A 22,866-nucleotide genomic window follows, 5' to 3' on the forward strand; every position below is an offset into this window, starting at 1 on the left:
GAGTTCCCGTCTTCCTCCGCGCAGGTCGTTGCCCCGTGTCACGGGACCGGCTTCGCGGCTCTTTCCCCGCAAGTCCTACCTGCGGGATCTTCCACGACTCCGATCCTCGTCGAGGACAAAGAGAAGGCCGCTGACTCTATGCCTCCGCCTCCAGCCAGAAAAGAAATCGTTCTGGCATTGCGTGCTCCTAGCGCTGTCCAGGCTACTCAGCCTAAGAGTCGGAAGAGGAAACTGGCCAAGAACGGTGACGGGGAGACTTCGCAGCGAGGTGGGTCGAGCCTAGCGTCGGGACTTCGCGGAAAGGTTTGTTTCTTGTTTGAATTCTCGATCGTCTGTCGTGCATTCTTTTCATGGACTTAGTCTTAAGAATTTTTTTTTCGCAGTTCATATCGTTGATCGATGGGATGATCAGCGAATGTGGTTCTGAGACCAGTCGTCTTTCCGGGGAGTTGGTGGAGCTTCAGGGCAGATGGTCCGAAACCGAGGCTATGTTGACGGCTGTCGAGGACTCTCACTCTGCGAAAGTGTCGAAGCTCGAGGTTGCGATAGGAGAGCTTGAGAGGGACCTCGGGAAGACGGCGAGTTCCTTGCTTAAGGAAAAGAAAACCAGGAAGGCCAAATCCTCGGAGGTGCGTCGACTCCAGCGTCAGATCGAGAGTGACGCTGGACTAGCGCGCCGCGGGATCCAAGAGGCTACGGATGCCCTTCGTGCGGAGTTTCAGGCTCGCTTGGCGAAGATTTCTGCTTCCCTGGGTTCCCTCGAGCGATCCGGTGCAGGGATTTCGCTTTGGCGACGATTGAGGGCGGGATGGCCGTGGTTCGGTCGCTCCAAAGTGAGACTCCCCCGACCTTGGAGGCCGAAGAGGCCCGACTGTCCGGCTGCAAGGGAGATATGGCGGCCGAGGATGGCGATTTCGATCTCATCCTGGCCGACCTAAAATCCGCTTGCTTCCTTCCGACGTGTCCAGAAGACCCAGAGGGGAAAGATCCGATGGTCGGAGAGAACGGAAGCGACGTGGCTCCAGGCTCGGACGAGGCGGCGGGTGAAGAGGGAGCGTAAGTTCTGAGGGTGACTTGGGTTAGATCTCTTGCGAGAGATTTGTTTTTTTTTTTTTTTTGTCTTTTATGCTTCGGCCTTGAACGGCCTTGTTTGTATTTCGGGACTGGCCGTGTGTGGCTTTGAATCCCTGCCGCTCCGCGGCTTTATGGTATGATAATCGGATAACGTTTTTATGAATTCGTGAATAGTGGGGAGGAAGGTGATGAGTTGTCGTCTCATATCCTTCTTCGATTGTGAAATGTTTTATTCGAGACCTGTTTCGAGAGTTCTTCCGCGAGATGTGAACTCTGCGGGGGCGCTGAAGGTATCGAACGTAAACATAGAGGCGTGGTTTAAGAATCTCTTATCTTTTGATATCATGCCTTTGAGATGTTAGAGACCAGTGCGCTGGGTTTAGGGCAAGACCTAGGTTTACTTTCGGTTTAAGGATTGTGCGGTGACTAACCGGCTATCGTTTTTCCTGTCGCGATTTCTTCCTGATTCGTATCGATGTAAAGTCCGCGAAAAGTTCTCGGCTTATACGACTTGTTTGATACGAATCGAGCATCTCTCCGGAGACCGGAAGTGCTAGACCAAAATTTCGGATTTCTTTTATAGCGCTATTATCCTTGTGTCGGATGTAAGAGAGTCATCTCCATGAGATGGCTATGTCTGTTTAGGACGTTTGTGAGTTCGATGTGATCAGCATCGGACTTGGTGGCGTGTGCCGTTGTTTTGATTAATTTGCGCAAAATAAATGTTAATGTGTGCATATATGTGTCTTTTTGCGGAGATTTCGTTTGCTCGGAAGAAATCAATTTTGAGGCATCTTTTGCGACGTCTCGCGATGCTAAAGGTTCGATTCTCCCAAGCGGCCGACCAATTTCTGAAGACCTCGTTGCGATTTCGCGGGTGAGGATGTTTTGATAAGTCGAAAACACCAAAAGTGCGGTAAGAAGTTCTTCGATTTTTTGGGAGTATACGAGTATACGTACCCACTCCCCCCTTTTTAATAAGGGAGGACAGCTGAATTTGCCTTTCGGCAAACTGCCTACGTACTCCTTGCGGAGATCAAGCCGTCTCGTAGTTCAGTGATTGCGAGTTGGTTCGTTTAGTGATAGTATTTTTTGAGATGCATCGCATTCCAGGTTCTAGGGATTTTTATGCCCTGCATGTTGGCTATTTCGTAAGAACCTGGTCGGACGACTTTTTCGATTTTATAGGGACCTTCCCAGTTTGCTCCGAGTTTTCCCGCGTTTCGTTCAGCGGTGTTTTGGAAGACTTTGCGAAGGACCAGATCTCCCTGATTGAACCTTCGGTTCCGTACGTTGGAGTTATAGTATCTTGCAGCGGCGTGCTGGTAGTTTTGAATTCGGATGAGCGCTCGATCCCGGCGTTCGTTAATGAGGTCGAGATCGTCCAAGAGCATTGCATTGTTGAGTTCCTCTCGTTCGGGTAAGAACCTTCTTCGAACACCGGGAAATTCTACTTCTGCGGGAATCATGCACTCCGTGCCGTATACCAAGGCGAAGGGAGTTTCTCCCGTTGCTCGCCTTGGGGTGGTACGGTGAGACCAGAGGACTCCCTCGAGTTCGTCGGCCCATCTACCTTTTTTGGCCTCCAAGCGTTTCTTCAGTCCGTCGAGAATGGTCTTGTTGATTGTTTCAGCCTGTCCGTTGCACTGCGGATATCTGGGAGTTGACTTGTTGAGTCGTATCTTCCACTTTTCGCAGAATGCCTCGAATCGGGTGGAAATAAATTGAGACCCGTTATCGGTTACGATTTCGTAAGGAACTCCATGCCTACAGATGATGTTTTTCCATACGAAATTCTCGACTTGGACGTCTTTTATACTTGCGTACGAGTCCGCCTCTACCCATTTTGAGAAGAAATCGGTAAGGACTAGAAGGAAACGCTTTTGCTTTGAATTATGCAGAGGTCCGACAATATCCATGGCCCAGCGCATAAAGGGATAAGGCGACGTGATGGAGGAAAGAACTTCGGCGGGTTGTCGGATAGTTGGCGCATGCCTTTGGCATTTTTCGCATTTTCGTGCGAATTTTTCGCAATCTCCGACCATTGTTGGCCAATAGTACCCGTGGCGTTTAATTTTCACGGCTAGTGATCTTCCGCCGGAATGGTTGCCGCATGAGCCGGAATGTATTTCCTCCATTACTTTCCTCGCCTTTTCCCCTTCCAGGCACGTCAGGAGCGGTCCGGAGAATCTCCACTTGTAGATTTCGCCGTCTACTGTTACGTAGCGTGCGGCCTGTGTTCGGATCTTGCGAGCTGACCATTTTTCGGCGGGCAGTTGCCCGTCGATAATGTAGTCTCGAATCGTCTGAAGCCATGGGGTATCACAACCGTAATCGGATTGCTCTGATGGTGGTGGAATCGTAATCTCTTCCTCGTCGTCTTGACCCTCTATGAGATTAACAATGACTGGGGGTCCGATACTCGGATGTTCGATGAACTCGACCGGAATTACTCTTTTGAGTCCTGGATCGGAACTTGATGCTAAGGCCGCGAGGGCGTCCGCCTGGACGTTCTCGGAGCGGGGGATCCGGGTAAGGGCGAAACAGTCGAAGTCTTGAGCTAGACCTTGGACCAGTTTGAGGTACGCGTCCATCCGTTCGTCTCTGGCTTCATATTCTCCGCTGAATTGACTGGCCACTAATTGGGAGTCGCAGTAAGCGTGGAGATTGCGTATTTTTAAGCCGCGAGCCAAACGTAGACCTGCGATCAATGCTTCGTATTCGGCCTCGTTGTTTGAGGCATGGAATTCCAGTCTGAACGATTGTTCTAGGATCTCGCTTGTTGGAGATGTGAGACGGATCCCGATACCCGATCCTTGCTTGGACGAAGATCCGTCGACGTGGAGGAGCCAGGTGGAATTTGGTTCCTCGTTGGTTATTGCTCCTGTTGGAAGTTCGACCAAAAAGTCCGCGAGCACCTGAGATTTTGCGCTCGTCCTTGGTCGGTATTCGATGTCATACTCGCTCAATTCGACCGCCCACTTCGCCAATCGGCCTGATTGACTTGGGCTATGCAAAATTGTCCGTAAGGGAAAAGTCGTGAGGATAACAATCGTGTGGGATTGGAAATATGGTCGTAGTTTTCGGGCCGATGTCACGACCGCGCATGCCAATTTTTCCATCAACGGATACCTGGATTCGGCATCCAGCAAGGTTTTGCTTATGTAAAAAATAGGTTTCTGCTCCCCGCGTTCTTCCCTGATCAGGACTCCGCTTACGGCTGTTGCCGATACCGCGATGTACAAGAACAAAGGCTCTCCTTCCACGGGTTTTGCGAGGACTGGAGGAGTAGCTAAATAACGCTTCAGCTGTTGGAAGGCGTTTTCGCACTCTTCCGTCCACTCGAATTTTTTATTTCCTCGCAGGACGTCGTAGAAGGGCAGGCACTTATCTGTTGATCGTGAGATAAATCGGTTAAGTGCTGCGATTCTGCCGGTCAGTCTTTGGACTTCCCGTTTATTCTTTGGCGAAGCCATCTCGATTAGAGCGTTGATCTGTTTTGGATTTGCTTCGATACCGCGGTTGGTGACCAAGTAGCCGAGGAATTCTCCTGATGCCACGGCGAATCTGCATTTCGTCGGGTTGAGCTTCATGTTATGGGAATTTAGTTGTGCGAAACATTCTTCGAGATGTGACACGTGATCCCTTGCTTTGAGGGATTTGACAAGCATGTCGTCGATATAAACTTCCATCGTTTTTCCGAGTTGTTTGGAGAACATTCGGTTCACGAGTCGTTGGTAAGTTGCTCCAGCGTTTTTGAGGCCGAAGGGCATTACCTCATAGCAATAGGTTCCGCGATCGGTAATGAACGCAGTCTTCTCACGATCGTCGGGATTCATCCTAATTTGATTATAGCCTGAGAAAGCGTCCATGAAGGATAGGAGTTCGTTGCCCGCCGTCGCTTCTACCAGTCGATCGATATGTGGTAGAGGGAAGAAATCAACTACTACGGGGTTGGCGAGCCAGTCGGGGTACCTTACTTCCGTTATCGATCCAACTTTAAGCAGTTTTTCGACCTCATCGTTTACTGCGGTAGCACGTTCGGGTCCCAGCTTCCGTCTTTTCTGTTTGACGGGTTTGAATGTTGGGTCGATGTTCAGCTCGTGACATGTTATGTTAATGTCAATTCCTGGCATATCTTCCGCAGCCCACGCGAAAGTATTAAGGTTCTTTTTAAGACAGGTTATGAGTTCTGTCTTTAAAGGCTCGTGGAGATTGGCTCCGATCTCGACGCAGCGCTCTGGGAAGGCTTCGTCGAGACAGATCGTTACCACGGGTTCACAGGTTGGCTCGCGTTTTTCGTCTAGAGCTGCGAAGATACGAGATGCCAGAAGAATTCCGCTGAGTCCTGACTTCGCGTATCTTTGCTGGAGGTCTCTTTCTCCGCTTTCTTAGGAGTAATTTCGAGGATCGGTCTCTTTCGTTTTAGTTCCGCGGCGAAACAGACCTGAGAAACTCTTGGATTTCCCCAGATTACCTCGACTCCGTTAGGGGTCGGGAACTTGAGGCAAAGATGGTAGGTTGATGGGATTGCGCGCATGGTGTTCAGCCATGGCGTCCCCATGATAACGTTGTAAGATGCGGGGCGGTCGACGACTAGAAACTCTGTGATGTTTGTCACGGTTCCGGCTTTGACAGCGAGTCTAATCGATCCGTAGGCCATGGTCGTTTCCCCCGAAAGCCCTAGCAGTGGGCTTGGGCATTTTGCGATCTCGGATTGACTGATCCCCATCTTTTCAAGAGTGTCTTTGAAGATGATATCGGCCGAGCTTCCGGTATCGATTAGTACTCTAGCGACGTCGATATCTCGAATTGTCAACTCGATAACAAGGAGATCGTTCCGAGGTTTGGCTCGATCGACTGTTTCTCCCCCCCTGAATGAGATGACATTCGCGCACGTCGAACCTCGCATGTCGTTCCTGATCGTTGAGTGGTTTTTGCGGGTTAGATTGATCCGTAAGTCCCCCTCCTTCTAGCGCCAAACTGTGGGAACCGAAATTCGCACTGTCGATTTCCGTTTAAATAAGGAAACTAAGAAAACCCTAGTTTCCCAGAGGACCCGGATATCTGTTAATTACCACACGTCAAGCAATCAGAACACGAGAATAACAACGATAAAAATAAGAAATCGAAAAGAGAGCAAAATAGATCTTATTCCGAATCTGCGTATGAGCGTTACAACAAGGTATAAGCCTGGGCTCGAGAGCTGTCGGCGAGATTCCTAGTTCTAGCAACCCTAAGACGGCTAAACCTAATTGAGTCGCAGCTCGAAATAACAAAAACGGAAAGTTGCCTAAATCGCTCTAAGTGCTAAGTTTGCTCTGAAAAAGTTCTCTTCTTGCTCCTCGCCTAGGACTCCTTATATACTAGCTCCAAGGTCGGTTTACGCTTTTACTCTTCTGCCCTTAAGCCGTCATAGCATAAAAATGGAGATATTCCATTTTTCCCGATCTTCACAATTATCTTCAAAACTTCCGTATTTATCCGCGGAAACTTGACATTTATCCTTCCTCGCGGGCCAAGCGCGAACCATGCTGTGGTTCACGGGCTTTTGGTTAGGAAAAATCGTAGGATGGGCCTCGAGTCGTGTTTTAGGTCCCTTTGGGCCGTCTTCCGACTCGACACGTTTACTACGAGTTTTCCGCGGTTTCTAATCCGCGACGTTTGATCGATGAATTTAGAATGGCGGGAAACATAGACTGAGCTTGCTACGGTCTTCGGGAGATAGCATTCGAAGGTTTGACGAGAATGCAAGGACTGGTGTCGTATCGATGTTCGGAAAGGTTCAATCGCTACACAGCGACCGAACTTTGGCTCGAGCCCGGTCGCTATGTAGCGACCGAGCGAAACGAGTGCTCGGTCGCTACGTAGCGACCGAGCTTCGGCTTGAGCTCGGTCGCTACGTAGCGACCGAGCGGGACGATCGCTCGGTCGCTACGTAGCGACCGAGCTTTGGCTCGAGCTCGGTCGCTACGTAGCGACCGAGCGGGACGATCGCTCGGTCGCTACGTAGCGACCGAGCTTGGCTGAGCTCGGTCGCTACGTAGCGACCGAGCGGGACGATCGCTCGGTCGCTACGTAGCGACCGAGCTTTGGCTCGAGCTCGGTCGCTACGTAGCGACCGAGCGGGACGATCGCTCGGTCGCTACGTAGCGACCGAGCTTGGCCGAGCTCGGTCGCTACGTAGCGACCGAGCGGGACGATCGCTCGGTCGCTACGTAGCGACCGAGCTTTGGCTCGAGCTCGGTCGCTACGTAGCGACCGAGCGGGACGATCGCTCGGTCGCTACGTAGCGACCGAGCTTGGCTGAGCTCGGTCGCTACGTAGCGACCGAGCGGGACGATCGCTCGGTCGCTACGTAGCGACCGAGCTTTGGCTCGAGCTCGGTCGCTACGTAGCGACCGAGCGGGACGATCGCTCGGTCGCTACGTAGCGACCGAGCTTGGCTGAGCTCGGTCGCTACGTAGCGACCGAGCGGGACGATCGCTCGGTCGCTACGTAGCGACCGAGCTTTGGCTCGAGCTCGGTCGCTACGTAGCGACCGAGCGGGACGATCGCTCGGTCGCTACGTAGCGACCAAGCTTTGGCTCGAGCGCTCGGTCGCTACGTAGCGACCGAGCGGGACGGACGTTCAGTCGCTGCGTAACGACCTGTTTCGAGCTTTCGTCGGACGTCTCGATTCTTTCTTCCGCCAAGCTTTTTCGTAAGGAAGAACCTATTTCGAAAAGTACTCCTTCGGAGAAACTCTTATTTTCTTCTTCGAACGTTTTGAATGTTTAAATTTGTCGTAACCGTTTTTGACCCCAACACTCCTCTTCTTGTTTCTATCCGGTCCTTTCTCTTCTTTCTGATTATGCATGAAGGGTTGGGTTGGTTCAGTCCAAGGGACACGTTCCTAGACTTGGCCGGACATAACCAAACCGCTAACCTAGACGCTCGTCGGTTAGACGGTCGGTTCGAATCGCACCATAGACTGGGCGGTTGGGCTAAACGGTTGGGCATGACCCTAGAGGCACGAGTGGCCAAAGGTCACGAGTTACCAACACTTGTGAGTTGCCAAAGGGTGTGAGTAACCAAGAGTTATGAACGCGAAGTGGTACGATCACCAAGTAGTACGAGGACCAAGAGGTACTAAAGGCCAAAGGGGTGAGTGTACCAAGCGGTGCCTGTTGAGGCAGTTCGTGTCCGTTCCTTAGGGATCAGACCATGTCTTGTCCGCTGATACAAGTGCACGGTCCGTCCAGGCCAGGGTAAGAGTCGCAAGGTCCGAGCGGCCATTGGCCTGACCGGATTAGGCGTAAGGCTTACTCGGCCGTTGGATCCAGGCCTAAGGCTGGATCAGGTACGGAAGTCCGTTGGGCCATTGAGCCGGACTTCATCTAGGCCGCTCGCACCTAGATTCTATCCGGATGGACGGTTTGGTCTTCGGGACGATCCGGACTGTTCATGTGTTCTGTTATCTATTCTGGACTGTCTATCTAGTTCTAAGTCAAGGGGTGGTTGGTTGTATGACTTAGGATTCGGTAGGCAGGTTCATATCTTTTTATAAATATATTGACTGAGGTTTATCCATGTTCTAGGAACCAAGCCAAGCATTGTAGGATCGACCAGTCCTATTCTCGGTTATGATTAATGCTTGTCTGGTTGTGGTTTCAGGAACTAAGGATGGTTCTGGTCAAGCCAAGGAGCCGTGAAGGCTCGGTCAGTGAGAGGCTTTGTAATGTGTGGTTAGATGATGCTAGGGACGAACTAGTGATTGTCTATGAAACTGTTAAGAAGTTGTGTATTGAATCTCATGTTTCTAAGTAATACATTTTTTTATACATTATATTCCGTTGTGCTATCTTCCCATTGTTTTAGAACCTCCGATTCAAACATGACTTAGTAAATGAAAGACTTAAAATGAATCAACCAAGCAAAGAACTTGATCAAGTAGCAAACGGGTCTAGTCTTGTCGAGAGGCCGGATTAGGGCGTTACAGTCCACTAGAAGGGTCAGCATGCTGAGTCCAAGGACCAACGTGCTAATATGTGTACTGATGGACAACCACGGACGTCCTGTTTGTGATGGCGGACACCCACGGGCGTCCTATGTGTACTGAACAGACAGCCCACGTGGGCCAAAATCACCCAAACAGTCCACGGGAAGGGCCAGCGTGTTGAGTCCAAGGACCAGCGTCCTGATATGTGTACTGATGGACAGCCACAGACGTTCTGTGTGTGCAGACAGACACACACAGACACACACGGACAGCCACGGACGTCCTGTGTGTGCTGACGGACACACACGAACGTCCTGTGTGTACTGAACAGACAGCCCACGTGGGCCAAAATACCCGAACAGTCCACGGGAAGGGCCAGCGTGCTGAGTCCAAGGACCAGCGTGCTGTTATGTGTACTGATGGACAGCCACAGACGTCTTGTGTGTCCTGACGGACACACAAGACACACACGGACACGCACGGACAGCCACAGACGTCCTGTGTGTGCTGACAGACACCCACAGACGTCCTGTATGTACTGAACAGACACCCCACGTGGGCCAAAATCACCCGAACAATCCACGGGAAGGGTCAGCGTGCTGAGTCCAAGGACCAACGTGCTGATATGTATACTGATGGACAGCCACGGACGTCCTGTGTGTGCTGACGTACAAACACGGACTCACACGGACAGCCACAGACGTCTTGTGTGTGCTAACAGACACCCACGGACGTCCTATGTGTACTGAACAGAGAGCCCACGTGGGCCAAAATCACCCGAACAGTCCACAAGAAGGGTCAGCATGCTGAGTCCAAGGACCAATGTGCTGATATGTGTACTGATGGACAGCCACATACGTCCTGTGTGTGCTGACGGACACACACAGACAGCTATGGACGTCATGTGTGTGCTGACGGACACACACGGACGTCTTGTGTGTGCTGACGGACAAGGACCAGCGTGCTGAAATGTGTACTAATGGACAGCCACGGACGTCCTGTGTGTGCTGACGGACACACACAGACACACACAGACACACACGGACACACACGGACAGCCACGGAGGTCCTGTGTGTGCTGGCGGACACCCACAGACGTCCTGTGTGTACTAAACAGACAGTTCACGTGGGCCAAAATCACCCGAACAGTCCACGGGAAGGGTCAGCGCGCTGAGTCCAAGGACCAACGTGTTAATATGTGTACTTATGGACAGCCACAAACGTCCTTTGTGGGTTGATGGACACACACGGACAGCCACAGACGTCCTGTGTGTGCTGACGGACACCCACGGATGTCTTGTGTGTGATGATGGCCACCCACGGACGTCCTGTGTGTACTGAACAGACAGCCCACGTCGGCCAAAATCACGCGAACAGTCCACGGAAAGGGCCAGCGTGCTGATATATGTACTGATGGACAGCCACATACGTCCTGTGTGTGCTGAGGGACACCCACGGACACAAACAGACAGCCACGGACGTCCTGTGTGTGCTAGCGGACACCCACATAAATCCTGTATGTATTGATCAGACAGCCCACGTGGACCAAAATCACGCGAACAGTCCACGGGAAGGGTCAGCGTGCTGAGTCCAAGGACCAACGTGCTGATATATGTACTAATGAACAGCAACGGACATCCTGTGTGTGCTGACAGACACCCACGGACGACCTGTGTGTGCTGACAGACACCCACGGACGTCCTGTGTGTGCTGACGGACACCTACGGACACACACGGACACACACGGACAGCCACGGACGTCCTGTGTGTGTTGACGGACACCCACAGACGTCCTGTGTTTACTGAACAGACAGCCCACATGGCCAAAATCACCCGAACAGTCCATGGGAAGGGCCAGCGTGCTGAATCCAAGGACCAGCATGCTGATTTGTGTACTGATGGACAGCCATGGACGTCCTGTGTGTGCTGACGGACACACACGGACACACACGGACACACACAATCAGCCACGGACGTCCTGTGTGTGCTGGCGGACACCCACAGACGTCTTGTGTGTATTAAACAGACAGCCCACGTGGGCGAAAATCACCCAAACAGTCCACAGGAAGGGTCAGCGTGCTGAGTCCAAGGACCAATGTGCTGATATGTGTACTGATGGACAGCCACGGACGTCCTGTGTGTGCTGACGGACAACCACGGACGTCCTGTGTGTGCTGACGGACACACACAGACAGCTATGGACGTCATGTGTGTGCTGACGGACACACACGGACGTCTTGTGTGTGCTGACGGACAAGGACCAGCGTGCTGAAATGTGTACTAATGGACAGCCACAGACGTCCTGTGTGTGCTGACGGACACACACAGACACACACAGACACACACGGACACACACGGACAGCCACGGAGGTCCTGTGTGTGCTGGCGGACACCCACAGACGTCCTGTGTGTACTAAACAGACAGTTCACGTGGGCCAAAATCACCCGAACAGTCCACGGGAAGGGTCAGCGCGCTGAGTCCAAGGACCAACGTGTTAATATGTGTACTTATGGACAGCCACAAACGTCCTTTGTGGGTTGATGGACACACACGGACAGCCACAGACGTCCTGTGTGTGCTGACGGACACCCACGGATGTCTTGTGTGTGATGATGGCCACCCACGGACGTCCTGTGTGTACTGAACAGACAGCCCACGTCGGCCAAAATCACGCGAACAGTCCACGGAAAGGGCCAGCGTGCTGATATATGTACTGATGGACAGCCACATACGTCCTGTGTGTGCTGAGGGACACCCACGGACACAAACAGACAGCCACGGACGTCCTGTGTGTGCTAGCGGACACCCACATAAATCCTGTATGTATTGATCAGACAGCCCACGTGGACCAAAATCACGCGAACAGTCCACGGGAAGGGTCAGCGTGCTGAGTCCAAGGACAAATGTGCTGATATATGTACTAATGAACAGCAACGGACATCCTGTGTGTGCTGACAGACACCCACGGACGACCTGTGTGTGCTGACAGACACCCACGGACGTCCTGTGTGTGCTGACGGACACCTACGGACACACACGGACACACACAGACAGCCACGGACGTCCTGTGTGTGTTGACGGACACCCACAGACGTCCTGTGTTTACTGAACAGACAGCCCACATGGCCAAAATCACCCGAACAGTCCATGGGAAGGGCCAGCGTGCTGAATCCAAGGACCAGCATGCTGATTTGTGTACTGATGGACAGCCATGGACGTCCTGTGTGTGCTGACGGACACACACGGACACACACGGACACACACAATCAGCCACGGACGTCCTGTGTGTGCTGGCGGACACCCACAGACGTCTTGTGTGTATTAAACAGACAGCCCACGTGGGCCAAAATCACCCAAACAGTCCACAGGAAGGGTCAGCGTGCTGAGTCCAAGGACCAATGTGCTGATATGTGTACTGATGGACAGCCACGGACGTCCTGTGTGTGCTGACGGACAACCACGGACGTCCTGTGTGTGCTGACGGACACCCACGGACGTCCTGTGTGTACTGAAAAGACAGCCCACGTGGGCCAAAATCACCCGAACAGTCCACGAGAAGGGCCAGCGTGTTGAGTCCAAGGACCAGCGTGCTGATATGTGTACTAATGGACAGCCACGGACGTCCTGTGTGTGCTGACGGACACACACAGACAAACACAGACACATAAGGACACACACGGACAGCCACAGACGTTCTGTGTGTGCTGGCGGACACCCACGGACGTCCTGTGTGTACTGAACAGACAGTTCACGTGGGCCAAAATCACCCGAACAGTCCACGGGAAGGGTCAGCGTGCTGAGTCCAAGGACCAACGTGTTAATATGTGTACTTATGGACAGCCACGGACGTCCTTTGTGTGCTGATGGACACACACGGACAGCCACAGACGTCCTGTGTGTTCTGACGGACACCCACGGATGTCCTGTGTGTACTGAACAGACAGCCCACGTCGGCCAAAGTCACACGAACAGTCCACGGAAAGGGCCAGCGTGCTGATATGTGTACTGATGGACAGCCACAGACGTCCTGTGTGTGCTGAGGGACACACACAGACACACACAGACACACACAGACAGCCACAGACGTCCTGTGTGTGCTGGCGGACACCCACATATATCCTGTATGTATTGAACTGACAGCCTACGTGGGCCAAAATCACCCGTGGGAAGGGTCAGCGTTCTGAGTGCAAGGACCAATGTGCTGATATGTGTACTGATGGACAGCCATGGACGTCCTGTGTGTGCTGACGGAAACACACAGACACACACGGACACAAACAATCAGCCACAGACGTCCTGTGTGTGCTGGCGGACACCCACGGACGTCCTGTGTGTACTGAACAGACAGCCCAGATGGGCCAAAACCACCCGAACAGTCCACGAGAAGGGCCAGCGTGTTGAGTCCAAGGACCTGTGTGCTGATATGTGTACTGATGGACAGCCACTTACGTCATGTGTGTGCTGACGGACACACACGGAAACACACGTACACACACGGACAGCCACTAACGTCCTGTGTGTTCTGGCGGACACCCACGGACGTCCTGTGTGTACTGAACAGACAGTTCACGTGGGCCAAAATCACCCGAACTGTCCACAGGAAGGGTCAGCGTACTGAGTCCAAGGACTAACGTGTTGATATGTGTGCTGACGGACACACACGGACACACACGGACAGCCACGGACGTCCTGTGTGTGCTGACGGACACCCACGGATGTCCTGTGTGTGATGACGGCCAACCACGGACGTCCTGTGTGTACTGAACAACAGACAGCCCATGTGGGCCAAAATCACGCAAACAGTCAACGGAAAGGGCCAGCGTGCTGATATGTGTACTGATGGACAGTGTTGGGGTCAAAAACGGTTGCGACAAATTTAACATTTAAAATGTCCGAGGAAGAGAATAAGAATTTCTCCAATGAATACTTTTCGAAATAGATTCATTCTTACGAAATTTAACATTTAAAATGTCCGAGGAAGAGAATAAGAACGAGACATCCGATGAAAGCTCAAAACAGGTCGTTACGCAGCGACTAATCAGTCGGTCGTATGACACCAGTCCATGCATTCTCGTCAAACCTTCAAATGCAATCTCCCGAAGACCGTAGCGAGCTCAGTCCATATTTTCCGCTATTCTAAATCATCGATCAAACTTCGCGGATTAGAAACCGCGGAAAGTTCGTTCTTTATCGAAAGAAATCGTCGTAAATGCTTCGAGTCAGAAGACGGCTCAAAAGGACCTAAAACATGACTCGAGGCCCATCCTACGATCTCCTAACCAAAAGCCCTAAACAACAGCACGGTTTACGCTTGGTCCACAAGGAAGGATAAATGTCAAGTTTCCGCGGATAAATACGGAAGTTTTGAAGATAATTGTGACGATCGGGAAAAATGAAATATCTCCATTTTTATGCTATGACGGTTTAAGGCAGAAGAGTAAAAGCATAAACCGACCTTGGAGCTAGTATATAAGGAGTCCTAGGCGAAGAGCATGTAGGAGAACTTTTTCAGAGCAAACTTAGCACTTAGAGCAATTTAGGCATTTTTCCGTTTTTGTTATTTCGAGCTGCGACTCAATTTGGTTTAGCCGTCTTAGGATTGCTAGAACTAGTAATTTCGCCGACAGCTCTCGAGCCCATGCTTATACCTTGTTGTAAACGCTCATACGCAGATTTGGAATAAGATCTATTTTTCTCTCTTTTTTTGATTTCTTATTCTTATTGTTGTTATTCTCGTGTTCTAATTGCTTAACGTGTGGTAATTAGCAGAAATCCGGGTCCTCTGGGAAATTAGAGTTTTCCTAGTTTCCTTATTTAAACGGAAATCGACAGTGCGAATTTCGGTTCCCACAGTTTGGCGCTAGAAAGAGGGGGCCTACGGATCAATCTAACCCGCAAAAGCCACTCAACGATCAGGAACGGTATGCAAGATTCGACGTGCGCAAACGTCATCTCATTCAAGGGGGGAGCAACGATCGATCGAGCCAAACCTCGAAACAATCTCCTTGTTATCGAGCTGACGATTCGAGATATCGACGTTGCTAGGGTGCTAATCGACACCGGAAGGTCGGCCGATATCATCTTCAAAGACACTCTCGGAAAGATGGGAATCAATCAGTCCGAAGTCACAAAATGCCCAAGCCCACTGCTGGGACTTTCGGGTGAAACAACCATGGCCTATGGATCGATTAATCTCGCTGTCCAAATCGGAACCATGATGAACGTCACAGAATTTCTAGTCGTCGACCGTCCCGCATCTTACAACGTTATCATGGTGACGCCATGGTTGAACGCCATGCGCGCAATCCCATCAACGTACCATCTTTGCCTCAAGTTCCCGACCCCTAACGGAGTCGAGGTAATATGGGGAAATCCGAGAGTCTCACAGCTTTGTTTCACCGCAGAACTAAAACGAAAAAGACCGATCCTCGAGATCACTCCTAGAAAAGTGGAGAAAAGGACCTCCAGCAAAGATACGCGAAGTCAGGATTCAGCGGAACTCTTCTGGCAATCTCGCAGCATCGCAGCTCTAGATGAAAAACGCGAGCCAACATGCGAACCCGTGGTAACAATCTGTCTCGACGAAGCCTTCCCAGAACGCTGCATCGAGATTGGAAAGGCTTCATCGAGATTGGAGCCAATCTCCGCAAGCCTTTAAGGACAGAACTCGTAACCTGTCTTAAAAAGAACCTCAATACTTTTGCATGGGCTGCGGAAGATATGCCGGGAATCGACATTAACATAACATGTCACGAGCTGAATATCGACCCAACATTCAAACCCGTCAAACAAAAAAGACGGAAGCTAGGACCCGAACGTGCTGCCGCAGTAAATGATTAGGTCGAAAAATTGCTTAAAGTTGGGTCGATAACAGAAGTAAGATACCCAGACTGGCTCGCCAACCCTGTATTAGTCAAAAAGAAAAACGGGAAGTGGCGAGTTTGCGTGGATTTTACCGACCTAAACAAAGCATGTCCAAAGGATAGCTTCCCTCTACCACATATCGATCGATTAGTAGAAGCAACAGCGGGCAACGAACTTTTATCCTTCATGGATGCCTTCTCAGGTTATAATCAAATTAGGATGAATCCCGACGATCACGAGAAGACTGCGTTCATTACCGATCGCGGAACTTATTGCTATAAGGTAATGCCCTTCGGCCTCAAAAACGCCAGTGCAACTTACCAACGACTCGTGAACCGAATGTTCTCCAAACAACTCGGAAAAACGATGGAGGTTTATATCGACGACATGCTCGTCAAATCCCTCGAAGAATGTTTTGCACAATTAAATTGCCATAATATGAAGCTCAACCCGACAAAATGTAGATTTGCTGTGGCATCAGGGGAATTCCTCTGCTACTTGGTCACATACCGCGGCATCGAACCAAACCAAAACAGATCAACGCACTAATCGAGATAGCTTCTCCAAAGAATAAGCGGGAAGTCCAAAGGTTGACCGGCAGGATCGCGGCGCTTAACCGATTTATTTCACGATAAACAGATAAGTGCATGCCCTTCTACGATGTCCTGCGAGGAAATAAAAAATTCGAATGATCGGAAGAGTGTTATTTAGCTACTCCTCCAGTCCTCGCAAAACCCGTGGAAGGGGAGCCTTTATTCTTATACATCGCTGTGTCGGCAACGACCGTAAGCGGAGTCCTGATCAGGGAAGAACACGGGGAGCAGAAACCTATTTTCTACATAAGCAAAACCTTGCTGGATGCCGAATCTAGGTACCCATTGATGGAAAAATTGGGATGCGCGGTCGTAACATCGGCCCAAAAACTAAGACCATATTTCCAATATCACACAATCGTCATCCTCACGACTTTTTCCCTACGGATAATTTTGCACAGCCCAAGTCAGTCAGGCCGACTGGCCAAGTGGGCGGTCGAGTTGAGCGAGTACGACATAAAGTACCGACCAAGGACGAGCGTAAAGTCACAAGTGCTCGCAGACTTCTTGGTCGAACTTCCAACGGGAACAATAACCAATGAGGAACCAAATTCCACCTGGCTCCTCCACGTCGACGGATCCTCATCCAAGCAGGGATCGGGTATTGGAATCCGTCTCACATCTCCAACGAGCGAGATCTTGGAACAATCGTTCAGGCTGGAATTCCACGCCTAAAACAACGAGGCCGAATACGAAGCACTAATCGCAGGACTACGCTTGGCTCACGGCTTAAAAATACGTAATCTCCATGCTTACTGCGACTCCCAGTTAGTGGCCAGTCAATTCAGCGGAGAGTACGAAGTCAGAGACGAACGGATTGACGCGTACCTCAAACTGGTCCAACGTCTAGCTCAAGACTTCGACTGTTTTACCCTTACGCGAATCCCCCGTTCCGAGAACGTCCAGGCAGACGCCCTCGCGGCCCTAGCATCAAGTTCCGACCCAGGACTTAAAAGGGTAATTCCAGTCGAGTTCATCGAACATCCAAGCATCGGACCACCAATCATCGTCAATCTCATAGAGGGTCAAGATGACGAGGAAGAAGAAATTGCGATACAACCACCATCGAAGCAATCTGATTACGGCTGCGATTCCCCATGGCTTCAGACGATTCGAGACTATATTATCGACGGGCAACTGCCCGCCGAAAAATGGGAAGTGATATACCTTGGATTTGACCCATTTTTATCCATGGTATATTAGTATTTACTATATATATATCGATGTTTTCTACTCTTCTAGGTATGTTTTCAGGTTCAGGTGCATTTCGGAGGAAAGCTATGACTTTGGAGCATTTTGGAGCATAAAGGACATATCACCCGAGCTGACCGCTTAGAGGTCGACGAGAGGAAGAATAATCGATCGATGCGCATCAGTGCTGACGATCGATATCAGGAAATGTCTCGACAGATGAAGATTAATATCGATCGATGTACACAAATACCATCGATCGATGTCGAGACACCAGACGCGACATTTTGGATTCAGCAGACTTAAAAACCAAGGACAAGCCAAATTACCAAAATGCTCTGACGAGTTTTTAACCTATTAGAATATATACTGCAAGTGTTTTTGACGGCAGGAGAGCTTTTTCTTTTCTAGACCTAGTTTTGTTACAAGTTTCATTTTGGAGAGAAGATCATTTGTGATTGGAACTCCTTGTTTTTATTTCTTTTCATCTATTCTATGAGTTTCTATTTATCTATTGATATGAATTGCTTTGCTATGTCTAAGTAGTTCAACTGTTAGATCCAGGGTTCAGATAGGTTTGTGGGATTAGCCCCAAACTATAGATCTGCCTTGTTGTGATATTCATGATAGATTTGTATTCATTGCTTGTTTTAGCCTTGCTAACTAGAACTTGATCATAGGATTGCATATTCAAGCACCCTTGTTATCCCATCCTGAAATATATCTATCATATTAGGATTGCTAGAGAGGGTTAACCGCCAATTTAGAATCTTAGTAGGGCATTTCATACTCGCGCATAGGCCTGGCTAGAACCCGTCGATCGATGTCCTCAACTGACAATCGATCGATGTTGGCAAAGGTGTATCGGTCGACGTCTTAATAGACTATCGATCGACACTCTCTTGTGTCTGCATCTAACCGGTGAGACATAAGATCTAGTCTGTTAACCAGTGGTACATGCGACAGCTGATCACTGAGTTAAGCGAATGATCTCCAACACCTGAATAGTGGCCCTGCATCTAATATCATTTCCAACCTAAGTTACATTTATTATTTACTCGCTTGTTACTATTGCTATTTCATTTAAACATTACAACCTTTAGAATTAATAAACACTAGATTTAATTGTTCCCTAGCTCCTTGTGGATTCGATCCCTAAGTACTACATCTGAACCTCTTTTGATGAGAGTAACACTCCTTAGGGTAATTTGAGTGGTATCAAATTTGGCGCCGTTGCCGGGGAGCTTTGATCGCCATTAGATTTAGTTTTATTTATTCTTATTCTTTTCTTTACCCCCTTTTTCTAATAATCTTTCTTTTTCTTGTCTTTTCAGGTGCATGCCCAGCGGTACCAGAAGCAACAAGGAGAAAGACTTGCTGTTCTCAGACGATCCTGCTCATTTGGAACGCACCATCCGTAGAGGTCAACGTTCCATATCGCTCGACACAACCACTTCGTCGTCGATCGATACGCACAACCAACCGTTGACCGACACCAGACCGTCATCGTCGATCGATCCCAATCGTTTGACAACGATCGATACTACACCGCGTACGTCGATCGATACCTTGTCGTCAAAAATGGTAAACATTATTATTCTAACTCAGGATCAGAACGGAAACCTGTATGACCAGGCCGGTCATCTGCGTAATGCAACAGGTCAGAAAATAGATGCTCAGGGAACTGTAATCCCTGATGCTGATGCTACAGGAGCTGCTCAACCTGTAGATGAGGACGCTCGATCGAAACCACTGGCCGACTACAATCGCCCAGATGAGTACTATTCCAACAGATCAGCTATTCGACTTCCGGAGATCCAGAAGCAGAATTTCAAGCTGAAGCGTCAATACTACACTCTCGTGTCGCAGATACCCTACTCTGGGTTACCGCACGAGCATCCTATGGACCATTTTGAACGGTTCGAGGATGTAATCGCTGCCATTCGGATGGAAGGAGTCCCGAAGATTACCTGATGTGCAAGCTCTTCAGATACACGCTTAATGGAGAAGTGATGCACTGGCTTAGGCAGCAACCCACATGATCTTTAACATCCTGGAGCGACATCAAGAATGCTTTCTTACAAAACTTCTTTGATGAAGCGCGCGCTGAAGAACTTGGGAACAAAATTTCCACATTCTCGCAGAAGGCTGGAGAGTCTTTCAAAGATGCGTGGATTAGATTTAGGTTCTTCCAGCGAGACTGTCCACAACACGGATTTAATGAAGTGCAGCTGCTAAGCACTTTCTTCTGAGGTCTCGCCTTACAGTATCAAATGGCTCTTGATACGGCGAGTGAAGGAAACTTCACTACTCGGAATCCGTTGGAAGTTGTGAGACTTATCGAAAACCTTGCTAACAGCAGCAGGACCAAAAACACTGACTCTGAACGGAAGAAGTCTGTAGCCTCTATCGGGAAGGAACAGATGGACGAAGTAAGAGCTAAGTTTGATGTGGTTCACGAGCTTCTTAGGAAGCAAGTCTGTTCAGCTGAAGGAGAAGTAGCAGATACAGAAGGAGAAGAAGATGTGAACTACATCGGAGGTACCGGATTCCAAAAATTTGGAAACCAGGGCGGAAACATAAACTTCTTTGGAAATGGCCAAAGAAGTAACCAAAGTTCACAATTTCAAAAACCCTTCAACAACAGCAAGAGCTAATCGAACTCTTACTACCAAAATCCACCACCCCAGACTCAGGAAAGCAAGATCGAAGAGATGCTTGATCGAGTACTGTTGGGACAACAACAAATCACCGTGGATTTCAACGGTAAGATAGACTTTGCCTACAACAATCTGAACACCAAAATCGAGACCTTAGGAACTCAGGTGAGAAAACTTGAAACCCAAGTAATTCAGACGGGCGAGACTATTAAGAGGCAAGAAGCTTTCGCTAGAGAGGCAGGAGCCGACAAAGGGAAACACCACGTAAATGCCATCATAGATGATGAATTCTGGCAAGTGGTGAGAAATGAAAACCTTGAGGAAGGAGATTTCAAAATCGAAAGCTCCATGAGTCTCGGCGGATCCCAATGGTGTCGACCGATGTCGATGAACTCGCATCGATCGACAGACCATGATGAAGATCGATGGACGGATTACTCCAGTCATCGATCGACGTCGTCTGCCAAATCGACTGAATGCAATGCGGTTCGAATTCTAACTCATGAAGAATTCGCAGCTAAGCATCCTCACCCACCCTCCCCTTTCAATGAAAAAATCGATCGATCGGTTAAGCCAACCATCGATCGATAGAGTCCGACGTCGATCGTCACAACACACCTCCCATCGATCGACAGGCACCTCTGACATACCGAGTGCGGTTACCCTCAATCTATAATGATTACATCAATGCACTCAGACCACCACCTAAACCATTAGCAAACCCAACCGAACCAAAACCCAACCCTTTAAATAGTTCACCAGAATCTGTTCAAGAAGAACAAGAATCTGAAGGGAGAAGATTAAGGAAAAGAAAGGAGAAGATTCCTAAAAACCTTAAGAGGGAAGCTAACGATAAGGAGATGGATGGTTTCACTAAACGAGTCCTAAGAATCCCAATCGAAAAACCTTTCGATGAAGCATACTTCACACACCGGTTGTGGATGTTCTTCAGAGAAACAAAGGTAACTGAGGAGGACATTAGGAGAATGTTTCATCAAGTCAGAGAGAAGATGAAACACATGATCACATTGACGAAGAAGAGTGATCCTGGGAAATTTGCAATACCATGCATAGTCAAGGGTGTTGAATTTCCCCATTCAATGTGTGACACAGGAGCATTAGTTAGTATCCTCCCTAGGATCATGGCAGACCAGCTTGGTTTGACAATCGAACCCTCAACAGAATCCTTCACCTTCGTGGATCTTTCAGAGAAACGATCAGGAGGCATCATAAGAGATCTGGAGGTACTGATTGGTAATGCCCTTGTCCCTGTAGATTTTCATGTCTTAGACATCGAGCTTAACTGGAACTCTTCACTTCTGCTTGGAAGATCCTTCCTAGCTACAGTAGGAGCTGTATGTGACATGAACAAAAACAAATTGTGTCTAACGCTCATAGACCCAAACATCCACTACGATCCCATCCGACCTAAGAGAAAGGTAATTAATTCTGTGGATTATGGGAAACAACTTGGCTTCATTGGCGCATGCCATTGTGGAGCAGAGTATGAATCGGAGTACGAAACAGAGTACTCGGAATCGATCAACACCCCAACCTTTCCATCAATCGATTCCAATGTGTCAACGGTGACCGATGACCACAACAACACGTCACTCGACGTAATGCACCCAGTTGACCATTTCGCTTCACCTAATCATTGTTACCAACATTTTGCTTTCCAACCTCCAACCAGGAGAGGACATGATGATTATTCCATAGGCAGTTGGGCAGACAATGGTTTCCATGAAAGTTTTGCAGTTGACACTGTAATTATTTCACCTAATGAGGAACATACCGAGGAATACAATGAGGATTACTGGAAAGAACGTGCAATAGAAATGTCTTTGCAGGATGAAAGACTTGAAAAACCTAAGTTCACCAACACGTTTCCAACATCGTTCGACGCTGTGCACCCCGCATCGGTCGATACCCACCCTCGTCTAGCGAAACAACCGCTCACATCGATCGACACTCCGAAAGGAACATCAATCGATATTCGCGCCGCAGCGAAAAATTCAGGAGCAGGAGAATATTCCCTCCCTAACTAGGTTTACAGATACCTATATAAATATATTTGCACCTCCGAAACCACCTACACACATCAGAGCAGACACACAATCAAAAAAGATGAACACTCTTCCTTCTACATCAACAGAAAAATCCATGAAGAGCAATCATCTCAAGAACACGAGTTCTGCAGAAATTACTCTGCCATCGATCGATGTAACTGTATCTACATCGATCGATACTACTCTAAAGCCTAATCTCTCTATTTCTAAAATGAATAATTATGCAAACATTGATTACGGTTTTCTAACACCTGATGCATTTGCTATTTTCAGGGACCTAGATGGCAATGCACGTGCAATGGATGGAAGGATTTTACAAGTGTCCATAGAGGACATAGCAGACATCCTTCAAGTAGCCAATGGACCTGACAACCTGTTCTCACAGCAACGTGGCACTCCAGACGTCATCCAAACAGATCCTAACAACCACGCA

General features: G+C 49.3%; 1 non-coding gene across 1 annotated transcript; it reads right to left on the reverse strand.

Annotated features, from left to right (window-relative positions):
• Window positions 1-19,815: 19,815 nt before the first annotated feature.
• On the reverse strand, window positions 19,816-19,922 carry LOC117130993. Its single transcript, XR_004454233.1, has one exon. It is a non-coding gene; the product is annotated as a small nucleolar RNA R71 (small nucleolar RNA).
• Between the last annotated feature and the right edge of the window lie 2,944 nt (window positions 19,923-22,866).

This window comes from Brassica rapa, unplaced genomic scaffold (genome assembly GCF_000309985.2).
Source record: "Brassica rapa cultivar Chiifu-401-42 unplaced genomic scaffold, CAAS_Brap_v3.01 Scaffold0766, whole genome shotgun sequence".
In the NCBI taxonomy this organism is placed as follows: domain Eukaryota; kingdom Viridiplantae; phylum Streptophyta; class Magnoliopsida; order Brassicales; family Brassicaceae; genus Brassica; species Brassica rapa.